At 46.7% G+C, this 12,391-nt stretch overlaps 1 protein-coding gene across 10 annotated transcripts in view; it reads left to right on the top strand.

Annotated features, from left to right (window-relative positions):
* Positions 1 to 1,749: 1,749 nt before the first annotated feature.
* tutl (turtle) overlaps positions 1,750 to 12,391 on the top strand; it is a 76,381-nt gene continuing 65,739 nt past the window's right edge. For 3 of the 10 annotated variants that reach the window (XM_043415223.1, XM_043415226.1, XM_043415224.1), the window contains exon 1: positions 1,750 to 2,349. The gene's annotated coding sequence lies outside the window, so the exon portion shown is untranslated. The remainder of the gene's footprint in view (positions 2,350 to 12,391) is intronic. The other 7 variants (XM_043415227.1, XM_043415228.1, XM_043415225.1 and 4 more) reach the window with 5 other exon arrangements.

Raw genomic sequence — 12,391 nt, 5'->3', positions numbered from 1 at the left:
CCAAAAACATATTTTCTTGTTCTCGTTTTTGGCTTTTCAAAGTTGGGAGGATCCTGTTTCATTAAATCCAAATCGTCGCACGGGAAGTGTGTCTGCCATAAGAGCCTGTGTATAACCCTTAAAAAAATGTGATTTTCTTTAATTGTTTTCTCGACTAGACGGTAGATCCAATAATAATTCGGGGAATAAATGCTACTTCGTTTCGCGATCAGTTTGATTTTTACGGACGAGCATCGCTCACTAAAGTTTCGTCGTAATACCGTGCTCGAAAAAATGAGTGACGAAGCTCATCAGCATGAGAATATTTGTATTTGTGTTAATGAGACAAAATCACGAAACACGATTGTTCGAGCCTCCATTCGGCTCAACGATCACTCATAATCCGAAAAAGGGAATAAATCGATTTGGCTTTGTTACTAGACGGTTATGATTTTTTTTTTCGCAACGTCGGTTGCGCATGATTCGATTCGGGGTCGAGGCATCGAACCACGTTTTGATTCAATTCGTATTGGTCCACGCGTCGAACGTCACATTTCTATCTATTCGTTGTGCGCACTCATTTATTCAACAATTTGTTCGAGTATGCTGCTTGTACACGCAGTGTCCGAATTTCTTTGTGAATATTTACAGGTCTTCGTCCGCTTCAAGCTTCGACAGTCGTTGAAATATTGAAATTGGGAAAGTACAATTTGTGCCGGGCAAAAGAGAGCCGTTTTCAATCATCACAAAGAGATGCGGGAATGCAAAGAGGTTAATATTCGCGTACGCAACGCGAGGCGAGCTGGTTCTGACAGTGGGAGAGTCGGTGATGTAAAAAAAATGTCCTTTCGAGGAGGCTCGGCATCCTCGTTCTGTTTTTTTTTGTTTTTTAATATTTTCAATCACTTTGATGGGTTATGGATGAAAAAGGATTTTTAATAAAATCCATTAGAGTGTATGTAAATACTTGTATATGCATTTGGGCGAACTATCCCCAAAAGCTTGTAATTCATGGCGCTAGAGGCGCCACGCGTTGTTTTGAGCTGGCCTCTATTGAATCTGCACCATCGCTTCAGTGCGAGTGCGCAGAATCGGCCGAGTGCGAGGCCGGCGAGAACGCGATCGCGATCGCATTGACTTGACTGCAACGCTTTCCACAGAGTAGCTACCGCGCGTGAATGCGTGAAAAAAAAGTCGAGTAGTATGCTGGGTTGAGAAATACCGAAGATGAGAATATCCATGAAAAACAAAAGGCTGTCATTGTATATTATGTATATTAATTTGCGTGAAACATTTGTGAGGAATATATGTCGACAGCACTGCAGCAGAGCCGTCTTTCGTGAGGTAAGCATAACGACCGGACAAGGTCACTACGATCTGACAAGCGGCTTGTAATATGGTTTATAATTTATATACGACAGAGGAAAAATTTGTGCAAGCCGAGCCATCGGGGGAATTTTATTAAATTTATCGCGTTAAATAGTGTTTGGGCAAAAATAATATTATTGCAAACAATGAAGATTTTGAGCGAAGCCAGATGGTTCGAGCGGGTCGCTCGGACTGCTCGGACGAGTACGCGGCGGTGAGGTGAACTCCACACGAGTACTTACGCCAATGGATGAGAGCCAGCAGGGGATTGGGCGCGTTGAATACGGTAGGACGCTTATTGGCTATCCCAGAGAGATACGTTCGATAGCCCGGCGGTACGGCGGCGGACGACGGCACGAAGCCTATGAAGGCACGAAGCTCGGTCGAGTCGTTCGGTGTTCAGTACCCGGCAGGGCCTCAAGCGAGACATTCTTGTGTTCCGCGATTGCCGTATTATTGCCACTATTTTTTATTTTCGCCTGTATATCCGTCAACGTTGAATTATTTTTTCACATTGTCGCTGCTATATTGGTCACAGGTTTTGTACAATATACGTACACCGAATGAACAAACGGCCTACGACGTGAGCTTCCGTGAAAAGCTAAATATTTTCAACCGCATCCGTTTGTTTTAGGCGCATCGCGAGAAGAGAGTCGTGCTTTGGCAAGAGCAAATTTGACGGAATCGTATTTCAATGAAAAGTTGTTCCTGTCTCGCAAAGTGGCCCATTCACTTTCGTAATATGTTATTCAACGTCTTTCGAGTTTTTCGGGTTTCGTGCCTCGTCCCGTATTTCACCTCCGTTTAATTTTTGTTTGCTTCTAGTACTCACAGTGCGACGTTTTTCAGATATTTTTTAATAGTGACGAATTTTTGTGTTCCGTGAATGTCAATTTATTCAAAATGTTGCTAAGGAAATAAGTGTGCCATTCCATTGATTTAAGGATTTGTCGAGTCGAAAAGGATTCTTCGAAACGTACGCGCCGCTTTCGTCTTTCGATGGTGAGTCGTAAACTATTGAAAGAACCACTTTTTTTTCAAGTATACTTTTTTATATAGAGAATTATATTTTTCCTGTGTTAAATAACAATCGTTTTTGGTTGCTCGTTCGCACACTTATCGGCTAGCATTATATGCTTGGACTCGTTGACATTTTTGAAATTTTGAGATGCCTGGGAAACTTGAAACAAAAAGTGTCATAGCTCGAATGGGACGATAAAAATCATCCTTCCAGGCTGCTGCCCTTACTCAATGAATAACCATTGAATCGATGAAAATTTCGAAAGCGTCGGTAGTCAATGACATTAACGAACAATTAACCAAAAATCTTTCAATTAATTTCGAATGCAACCATTCTACCGAACGTTAATCAGGATTAAAAGTCTTAAACGTATTAAGAGGAAAAAATGTGATAGGAAAAAAATTTCGAGCGCGTACTCGGCGTGCTGCGCTCAACTGTCATCGAATAGATTTTAGATTTATAACGATTAAAAGATTTAATTAATCGAACAAATGGACGATTGCAAAAGGCATGTTCGTAGGTAAAGAAAGAAGAATAGTCATTTTTTTTATCAATTGGTGATGTGCGTCGCGAGTCTGGTTTACCGTTACAGTCATTTGCGTGATAGAGGTATTGCCGTGGGTTGCGCACTGAACTTCCGCCGGAAGTTTTCTCGCTTCCCACCGCGTCTCTGCCATTCGCGAGTGTTTTTTTCTCCTTTTTCTCGTAATTGTTCTGACCTCATCGCTCCCTCGTTCCATTATTCATTCGTTTGGCGTTTTTAATTGTCATTTTCTCAAGGAGAAAACATTTTCTTCGGTGCATCAAGTAAAAATAGATTATCATTGTGAATCGAAATAAAAAATCGTCCAACAGCGTAACGATGCTTGATCTACAAACATTTTCGAAGATGTTACGAACGAATGTTCGCATCGGGGGTATACTCTGAAATCGGAAACGACGAGAATGCGCTCATCTCACTTGTGTTTACAGCGGGAACAAGAGAAAAACGCGTCCAAGAATATCGAATCCGTCGTAAGGAAGAAAGCATCGAGACCGGACAACGAAAACTCGCGAATTCACTATTTTCTGACGACTCGCATCGTCATCTTGGGTCTTCGGAAAGCGAGAGCCAGAGAAAATCTCGCGCGGTGATGCGTCCGAGAGCGTGTTCGCTTTAAGGAGTCGTGACGTACATTCGTGCGAGAGCGTATAACTTTAAGGGGAGGCGATCGGCGAACGAAATAAAGCGAGCGGTGCGTCGAGGTCGCTGAAAAGAAGGCTCCTGAGACCCGAGGGCGTTTCGTTGAAACGTTTTCGCGAGCGCACGAATCGCAGCGTATCGCGGAGGGTAGCGTCGTATTAAGCCCCTAGGATATAAATACATTTTCGCGCGTGGGTGCACGTAGAGGCTTGATGGAGAATGCGAGAGCAGGGGTTGGAAAAAGTGAGGCAACGGGAGACGGTGCATTTGAGAAGAAGAGAAAGTAGCGACGCGAAGAGGGCGGGGGCCTTGTCCACATTCGTTGCCGTCTTCTTCACGCTCCCATTCCATTTTTTGCTCGCCTCTCGTATCCGCTTAACGTCTTCTTAACCTCATCGCGCGCGTTCTCTTCCCTCCGTGTCTCTTTTCGCTTCAAATCCTCCCCTTCGTCCTGACATTTTTTCCTCGCTGAAGCGCAGCTCGCGTTGCTCCTGCACTCCTCCGTTCTTTGAGATTAGTTTCTCCCAAGAGAGTACATTTGCGGGTGGGAAACTCTGCGGAAAAAGGCGTTTCAAGTGCGCGGCGAGAGCCGGAGAAACCGTACAACTTTCGTGCGGGCTTGTGGTCCTTCGCGCCCTCGCTCTCGTTGAGGATAAAACTTTGCGCATGTTTGTGACGTTTTCGCGCGATGCAGAACGAATTTGGAATAAAATGAAGCATTTTCAGGCTTCAGCCGCGTATGACACGCTCGTTTCTAAATCGGCCCCTTCTTATTTTTAACTTAGCGCTCGCCAGATCGCCGGAATTTGAGGTCTCGACCCGGCTCCGAGGATCCCACGCCGTTTCCCTTTCGGCTCTTCCGCCCTCGTGCGCCGCCCAACCCTGCAACGATTCAGCCACGCTCCTCGGGCCTTTTTACCTTTCTTCGTTTTTCAGGTTCGTCCCGCCTCTAGAGACCGCGTGGCGAATGTATTTTTCTGTCCCACAGATGGTCTCGCACGTTTCATTCACCATTTTCACTTTTTCCCAGTTTTTTGGTGGCGAGCCCCTCGGAGTAAAATACCGCGCTCCTCGAGCTTTCGTATATTTGCAGTTTAGGTAAGACCCGCCGTCGCCGCATTTGCGCGCATCGAGTGAAAACACCTTTTTTGCATGTTTGTTGCTCGTACGGAATGATTTTCTCGTCGAATTGTCCCCTCACGAAGAACAAGATATTTAGGAAGAAATCGTTTTGTTTTCTGGAATAAAAGTGCGCGCAGCAACGCGCGCGTCAAAGATCGTACATGGTCGACGGGAACTCTCGTTCGTATTCCGTCGACATCGTTCTTCGTACAATTGTGCACGACGACAAATAGCTCCTAGTTATGTTGATCCGAGTGTACGAGCACTCTGCATGATTGAGAGGAATTTTCTCGTGACGTTAAGAATCTCCGGCTCGGCTCCATCTTCTCTCTTTCCTCCCTGCCGCCCTCCATTCTTCGCTCCTCATATTCTGGCGTTCTTTCTCGAATCTTCGCATCGCAGAGGTCGTTAGAAAATCAAGCGCCTGTCTCTCGGAGCTCGCACCGGTGTGCCGTTGCGAGCCTGTGATATGTTGAAGTTTGCAACGCTCGAGTCCGACGAAACGATGGGAAAAAAGCTCTCCAACGGAGCTTCAGTAATTCTTCAATTTTCTTTGTTCCCTACCGAATATCCAATTCGCAGTTTTTCAACACCAATGATTTCGTTAAATAAAAAACGAGTGAATCGCAAATATATTTTTCGTTAAATTCGTTGGACTCGAACGACGCAAACTTCAACGGGGCGTGCGAACCCTCCGCGTTTCGGGGCTCAAAAAGAAAACGCAGATAACAAAAAGTTTGTCGTAGTTCGAGTATTTCGTTGGACGAAGCGTTTCTCGAAAAAATAATAATGAGAGTCTCCGTGAGCGAAGATTTAAAAAATGCGGAGCGAGACCTCCGCTAAACTTGGTTTTCACATTTTAATATAAAAACAAGTGACACGAGTGTCGCCAGAAGCTGCGGCACTCGCGAGGAGAGCTTGGGCAGTTTTAACCGTAATAAAAAATCGAATTCGCGAGTGTTTGTCAAACAGTTGGTTCGCCATCATTCGTTTTGTCTGAGTCGCATCGAGGACGCGGTACTGGGCGAAAGCGAGCTCGTAACAGCAAAACCCGGCGAGTACTTTCCGGACATGCAATCTGCTGTGACAAGCCTCTGCTGACTGGGATATTTGTACACAAACAGGCGCATTACTGCGTACTGCAAAACACAAAAGCATTGTTCGTCTTATATGCACATTCGAATTTTGGGACAGCTCTCTCGCCTGGCTGTAGATTCAACCTCGCTCTCGTGCACCGAGCAGGTCACCCTCCAGTTTCCACCGCCATAATCCACGGTTTTAGCATGTTATTATTGAAAAATGAGAGCGTGCGAGACAATGGTCCGTGAGCGTGTTTCGCTAACACTGCGAGTTTATGAAAATTTGCTTGTTTTTTCGCGAGCTAAGCGATCCTCGCGGGGCGGGCAAGATCTGGAAAGAGTCAAATAAATAATTCGAAGCGCGCAGCCCCGCTGCGTATCATCGGACAATATTTTTCGCTCGTTCGCTCGTCGGCAATATCGGTGCTGTGTTTTCTGCGGTTTTTTTCAACGCGACCACCGTGCACGATCGCTTTCCATTGGATTAATCCATCTCCGCTTCATCCGTTCCGGAATTTTCACGAGTGTATCAACGTTCGGTCACTTTTAATCCATTATGGGTCCCTCGACTCGCGGCGAAACGGCGAGTGGTTAGCTCGAGCTTCGCCAACCAACGGGCGCGTATCAAGTTTTCCAACTTGCATGTATACCCTCGGATAAGGGTTTCATGGCCAACAACGTCAGAGCGCTTCAGCCGCAACCATCCAATTTCAATTTTCCGACATGCGCGTTCCGGGCGGGGGCGTATGCCCGCGCCCGCGAGCTGCGAGCCCGTCTCTACCCGGCGAGGTATTTTTCTATTGCGGAGGCCGAGATTCTAGGGCGGCGCGTGTCAGCTATCGGATGACGTTAATGGGACGTGGAATAAAGCTTGAAACGTTATTGCTATAATCGCTACTGCTGTAGGGTATTGAAGTATCGAAAGAAAAGAGAATATTCCAGCACTGCTGTGTGCCGCGTGCACGGATTGAGCGACGCGAATAGCCACATTCGAGCAAAGAATTTCGGTTCGACTCTTGCACAGTGAGAGGAGTAGCGCAGGCCTGAAGATTAATCCAAAACCAGCGCACCCGGGAAATGAAGCCCCGCGAGAGCAACTTGGACGGTGTACTCTTCCTAAACTTCTCACGAATCCCTTTATTTTTAATCATTTTCCGTCACATCCGACTTTCGTATTGTTTTACACTAATTTTCGTATATTACCGCCAATTCCGTCGCAGAGGCCGAGCTGTATCTCAACTATTCCGGGACAGTTTCGAACCGACGACGCTAAACTTTGCAACGTTGGAGTCCAACGAGTAAAAAAACCGCCCAATTCTAGTAATCTCCAATTTTGTTTCCTGCGCCGAATTAGCAATTCATAGTTTTTCAACCTGCACCGATACTTCGTGAAAGAAAAAATCGCCGAATTAAAAATGCTTTTTTCCTTAATTTCGACGACGCTGAAGTTTCCAACGTTGGGTGTCCAACGAAATAAACGAAAAAAAACGTTTGTAATTCACCAATTTTTTATTTCACGAATCGTTGGTGCAGCTTGAAAAACTACGAATCGCAAATTTGGCAGGGAACAAAATAGGAGAATTACTGGAATTATTGGAGAGTTTTTTTCGATCATTTCGTTGGACTTGGTTGCAAACTTCGCAGCATCGAACTGCCCATTTTTTATATTATAGCAAAATGCTCTCGGTGAATAACGCTTTTCTAAACCTCCCTGCCGGTCCATTCACATTCGTTCGTCCACTCGCAGCTCCGTTTCCAAGTTTCAAACTGGCGGTGAAGAGCTGCGAAGGAGCGACGAGGAGCGCTCGAGGGTGGTGCGGGAGAATAATCCCTTGGTCTTTTCACATGGTTCACAATGCTGGACGTCATCGCGCGAGCGAAGAAATAAAACCGCGTGGTCCTGGATGAGCAGCTCGGTCGTTGCAATTCCGGTTGTGTTTTCTCGCCACGTCGGCCTTAATATTATTAACAACAATAGTCGACGTCTCCGAAACAGCTGCATCAGGATCCGCGCTTAATGTGTGTGATATTTGGAGAAGACGCCGAGTTGCGCGAGGGACAGGTGAAATCATGACTCACGAGGCGCACTCGAGTGCTAAGATTTTGTGTGAAAATAAATAAATGCGTGCTCGGGTTGCACCAGGATTACGTATTTGTATGTTTATACGGACTGGAAAGATGGGCACCGTGAAGCCAACAAAGCCTTGCGCGGTAAAGCCGCGGAAGCGTGATGGATGGATCAACCGCCGCGTACTGGGCTGCTACTCCGGACGAAATGTATATGGCGAGGAACCGAGGAAACTATATTCTCTGCCCCCTCGCCCATGCATTCGATAACAGTAAAGTTTCGCCTCTGCATGGAAGAAACGAGATAACACGTCGTTGCGCAGGCACGTGAAATAGAAACTTTGTTTTTTCTATCAATTTCAAATTCAAATTACTTTCGTAGTCGTAGGAAAATGCCTTGGCACTCGAAAATTCATAAAACCGTGAGAATCCCTGGGCGGTGCTGTCTCTCATCCACCTCGGCTCAGGATCACCGGCAAGGTCGTTCGTTTTGGCAAGTTCCCCCTCTAACCCAGATATCTAGGCCGTTTTCCGGCGACGAAGGGGACGAGCTCCGGGTCGTGAGGGCCGAGAAATACGTAACACAATGAATACGCGGACAGGGACACAAGAATTTGAGAGGAGCCGGGTTGAGAAGTTTTTGACAGATGCAATCAGGGAAAATGATCATCAGGAAAAAAGTAATTACCAAATATTTTATTCATTCTTCATTCGATTCGAATTTTTTAAATATTTCCATGGTTTAGAGCCAATTCAACGAAAAATATCTCCGAGCCGATTTGTTTTTTGCCACGCGTCGAGCCTGCTGCTTCGGGTTACGAGCTAATCGTTCGCATTACGAGATCACTTCCTCGAGCCGTCACCGAAATACGTCGCCGTCATATTATGGGCGAAATTGTTTCGAAATCTCGCCAATGCGAATCCTGATTCAGAGTACCGTTATACGCACGAGGCGATGCAATGACGACGTCTCAGCGGAGTTATCGGTCATCATAAAATTTTCCACAGAGCTGGTTACGCTCGTGTCGGTTTATCTTCGGTTCTTTTTGTGTTTGTAAACACAAAGTGGATGGACTCCCGAGGCTGTTACGACTTTTCGGAGTAAACTGAACGTATACTCTTTCACATTTTCGATCACACACCGGTCTCCGCGTGATGAGCTACACCCGCGATACCGGTTCTTCGCGGCGTCGCGCGACTCGAGTGGAGTTTCGAGATCGACTCGCGCACGAAGAAGGAGAGAACAGCTTCTTCTCGGTTTTGCTGTCATCCGCGTTGTGGCGAACGGCGCCAAAGGGTCTATCCCGTGGTCCGAGCGGACCAGGAGGAGGGGGAGCCAGAGCGAGGGTAGAGCGGATCAACGCTCAGCTCAAAGGCCCCTCGAGTGTGTTGATGATGAAAATGGCCTCCGGGCAATCAGGCTTCGAGTAGAAACAAGTGGACAACTCGATACGGGGGATAAAAAACGTGAAAGGCAGAACGTCCGTCAGAGGGCATCATCGGTTACGCCATTCCCGAGTCCCGGACTGGGAGCTCGACTCACTTTTCTCATCGCTCATTGCGTTTCGCCTTTACCGGAGCAAGTACGTCGCATTCGTTGAAAAACTTGGCCCTTGCTCGGATAATAATTACCAATAAAGTCGAAAAATTCGGTTCGAACGCGTTCGCATTATTTTGAGTTTGCTCCAAGTTTTCCTGACTTTTCAGGACTCGAAATTTTCCTAATAAGCTGCAATACGATTCTCAAATCGACGGCACAGGAACAACTGGCGAGCGAGCTAGTTTTATCCTTTTCCGCATCCATTCGTGCCTCTTCCCCCTCCCCTCGGCGCCTCTTCCGCTCGTTCCCTCCGCCGTTCTGCTCCTCGCGCCTCTCTCTCTCTCTCTCTCTCTCATTCTTTCTTTCTCCTTCTGCCATTATATCTCCTTCGTTTTCGTATACCTTGTACGGCTGCCTGGCCCTCATCGCCGTAGGCTCGGCTAGCTTCCAAGTCTCACAAAGTCGAAGGGAAGCGGCGGCTACAGCCGCAGCGAACGACCGCAGCTCTTGAGGAGAGCTCATGGTTCCGGGATGTGGAGGGGATGGAACGTGGTTAGTTCACTTTCCCGAACGCCGCTTACGCCGTGGCTTTGCAGGGCGCGGTCAAGACCTCGGTCATCCGAGATTACAATAACTCGACGAGCAACCTGCTTCGCATCATTCAGCTTGTTGGATGGCTAAATATTTCTCAGACCGCTCGTGACGTCAAAATCCTAAAAGCTTAATCGAACCTTCGAGGCAGGCCTGCATCGGGAGCCAAGGTTGTTGCACGCGGCCGACTGGCAGTTCTTATTGAGCCAAAAAGAAAAGTGTTTCGGTGAAAACTCAACACTTTTTAAGGGATCTAGAGGGAATTTCAGTCGACTATTCCAGCACGAACTTGAGCGAGTCTTGAGCGCGATCGCGTCTCGGAAGCATGCTGCATCCTTTCTTTCTCTCGCAATCGGCCCTTGCCCAGTCCCTCGGTGCGTAAGTACCAAATAAAACGAGAAGTCAAAGACACGGCCTCGCGTACATTTTCAACGTATGACCTCTGACCACATTTCTTCAGGCTCATTGGGAGTTTAAAAACTAGAGTTTATTGCCTCCGAGCCACCGTGCCCTACGGTTCGAATGTGAATGAACGAAATTGTGGTCGAGCAGGTTGGAATGGTTTTCGTTAACCCCGCGTAAAATCGTCAGTACCCGCGATGAGATACTTTTAAATCAACTGCGACGCGTCGCCCTTTTCGATCGATGACTCTCCAAACAAAATCATCTCGAACTTTCAGCATTATAATAAAATCGGCACGAGGCGAGTCGAAATGATAGAGGCGTGTGAAATGAGTGTAAAAAATGAGTGCTCAAGAACCAGTCCCCAGGGCCGAGCTCCCCCAGCGAATGTACTGCTCCTTTTCTACACTCTCACCTTTCCACACTAATCCCGCATGTTGGTGCATGTCTTTGTCGTCGTTCCGTCAACAGGTGCTGAGACAAGGGGCTTCACGAATATTCCCCTCGTCCTCGCTTCGTCACTCCTCACGTGTGTACGATCTTCCCTTGCTGTAATTGGCCTCCATGGGCGCGAGTTCATGGGAAGAAGAGGGAGGACGAGGGGCGGGGGGTCTTATCAACACGAGTAGCGAGCATCCGATGTTTAGAGCAGTCATTGACCGAAGGTATGTGCTAATTATTGACGAATTTGAAGCTCGAATGAGCGCCGCAATTGTTGGGAGCTTGAATGAGAATCACGCGTAAAGCGAATCGTGGAAGGCAATCCGATACCCGGTGACCCGGTGCTCGAATCTCGGTATATCAAATTTAGTAGAAAATTTGGAAGACGCGTCCCTCAGGAATGCCTGCATCAAGCTCCGTATTCGGTTCCCCTCAGAACTGGACACGAGTTGAAACTTTATTCGTGTCGTCAAGCAGCCTCGGGGTCAATCATTTTTATTTTGAAGTGCGCCCAGCACGCACGCATGTTTCGGCGAAAAGCCCGCAGTGTGCTCCGAGTCGCATAAATGATGTTCGATCGCCGATGAGATTGAACACAGGCCATTTTAAACGAACAAGAGTTACCGGACACAAATATTTCACCGAACTTTATGGCGGCAGTTTGTGGGTCGATGGCGTATGGAATCCCTGAGCTAACAGAAAATCGAACGAACCGACGACGAATAGAGCCTGTCGACGGAGCAACGTTTTTATCACGCTCGAGTGTACCAGCGGGCCTCCCCCCTGAAGAAACGATCAGCCATTATTTCTATTTCCAATCCAATCGTGGACCACGAGAGTACACTCGGTGCAACTTTCAGTTTTTTTCTCCCCTTTTCCACGTTCTTCGCTTATTCTCCATTTCTTTTTTGGCCTCTGAAAGGGTAAAAAACGGGGGGGGGGGGGGAAAATAGTAAATGGGATACGAAACGTAGGTAGCTTGTGTCGCGCACGAGGTTATCGTCCTTTCGCTTTGGATCACCCTTCCGCTTATTTTGTCTGGAGTAAGCAAAAGCTCAACCTTTCCCAATTCGTTTATACCCGATGCCTCGTATCCTTAAAACATTGAACCAAGAGAAGAAAAATAAAATTTATCACGTTTCGTTGACCGCGCATTCGTTCTTCTCGTTCCGATTTCAAAATCCTTTTATTTTGCTTTGAATCCGATTAATGTCTGCCAACATTATGGTATCCAGATAATATTCTTTGCAATGGCGAGGCAGAATACGACCGTCCTCAAAAACTCTCTAATTTGCAAAATCAATACAATACTATGTGTCTTAAAGAGTAGAAATGTTATCGAGTAGATTTACGAGTCGATTCAACAACAGTTCTTCTCTAAATACATGCTTAAAGATAATAACTGCGGATCTACGCGTAGAGAACGTTTATCCTCCTTAACATATCTACTCCGGTGTGATATTTATTCCCCAGTATCTAGTCACGATGATTTCAGAAAGTGTCTCATCGTGAGGAGAGATATCGAAGATTATGGATTACACATGAGTAGATGTATGAATTTCGGAGCAAAGATTTTGGAACCAGAGTTTTTTCGAATT

This window comes from Venturia canescens, chromosome 3 (genome assembly GCF_019457755.1).
Source record: "Venturia canescens isolate UGA chromosome 3, ASM1945775v1, whole genome shotgun sequence".
NCBI lineage: Eukaryota > Metazoa > Arthropoda > Insecta > Hymenoptera > Ichneumonidae > Venturia > Venturia canescens.
The sequence above is the reverse complement of the archived record's forward strand: the minus strand, read 5'-3'. Positions and strand labels throughout refer to the sequence as shown.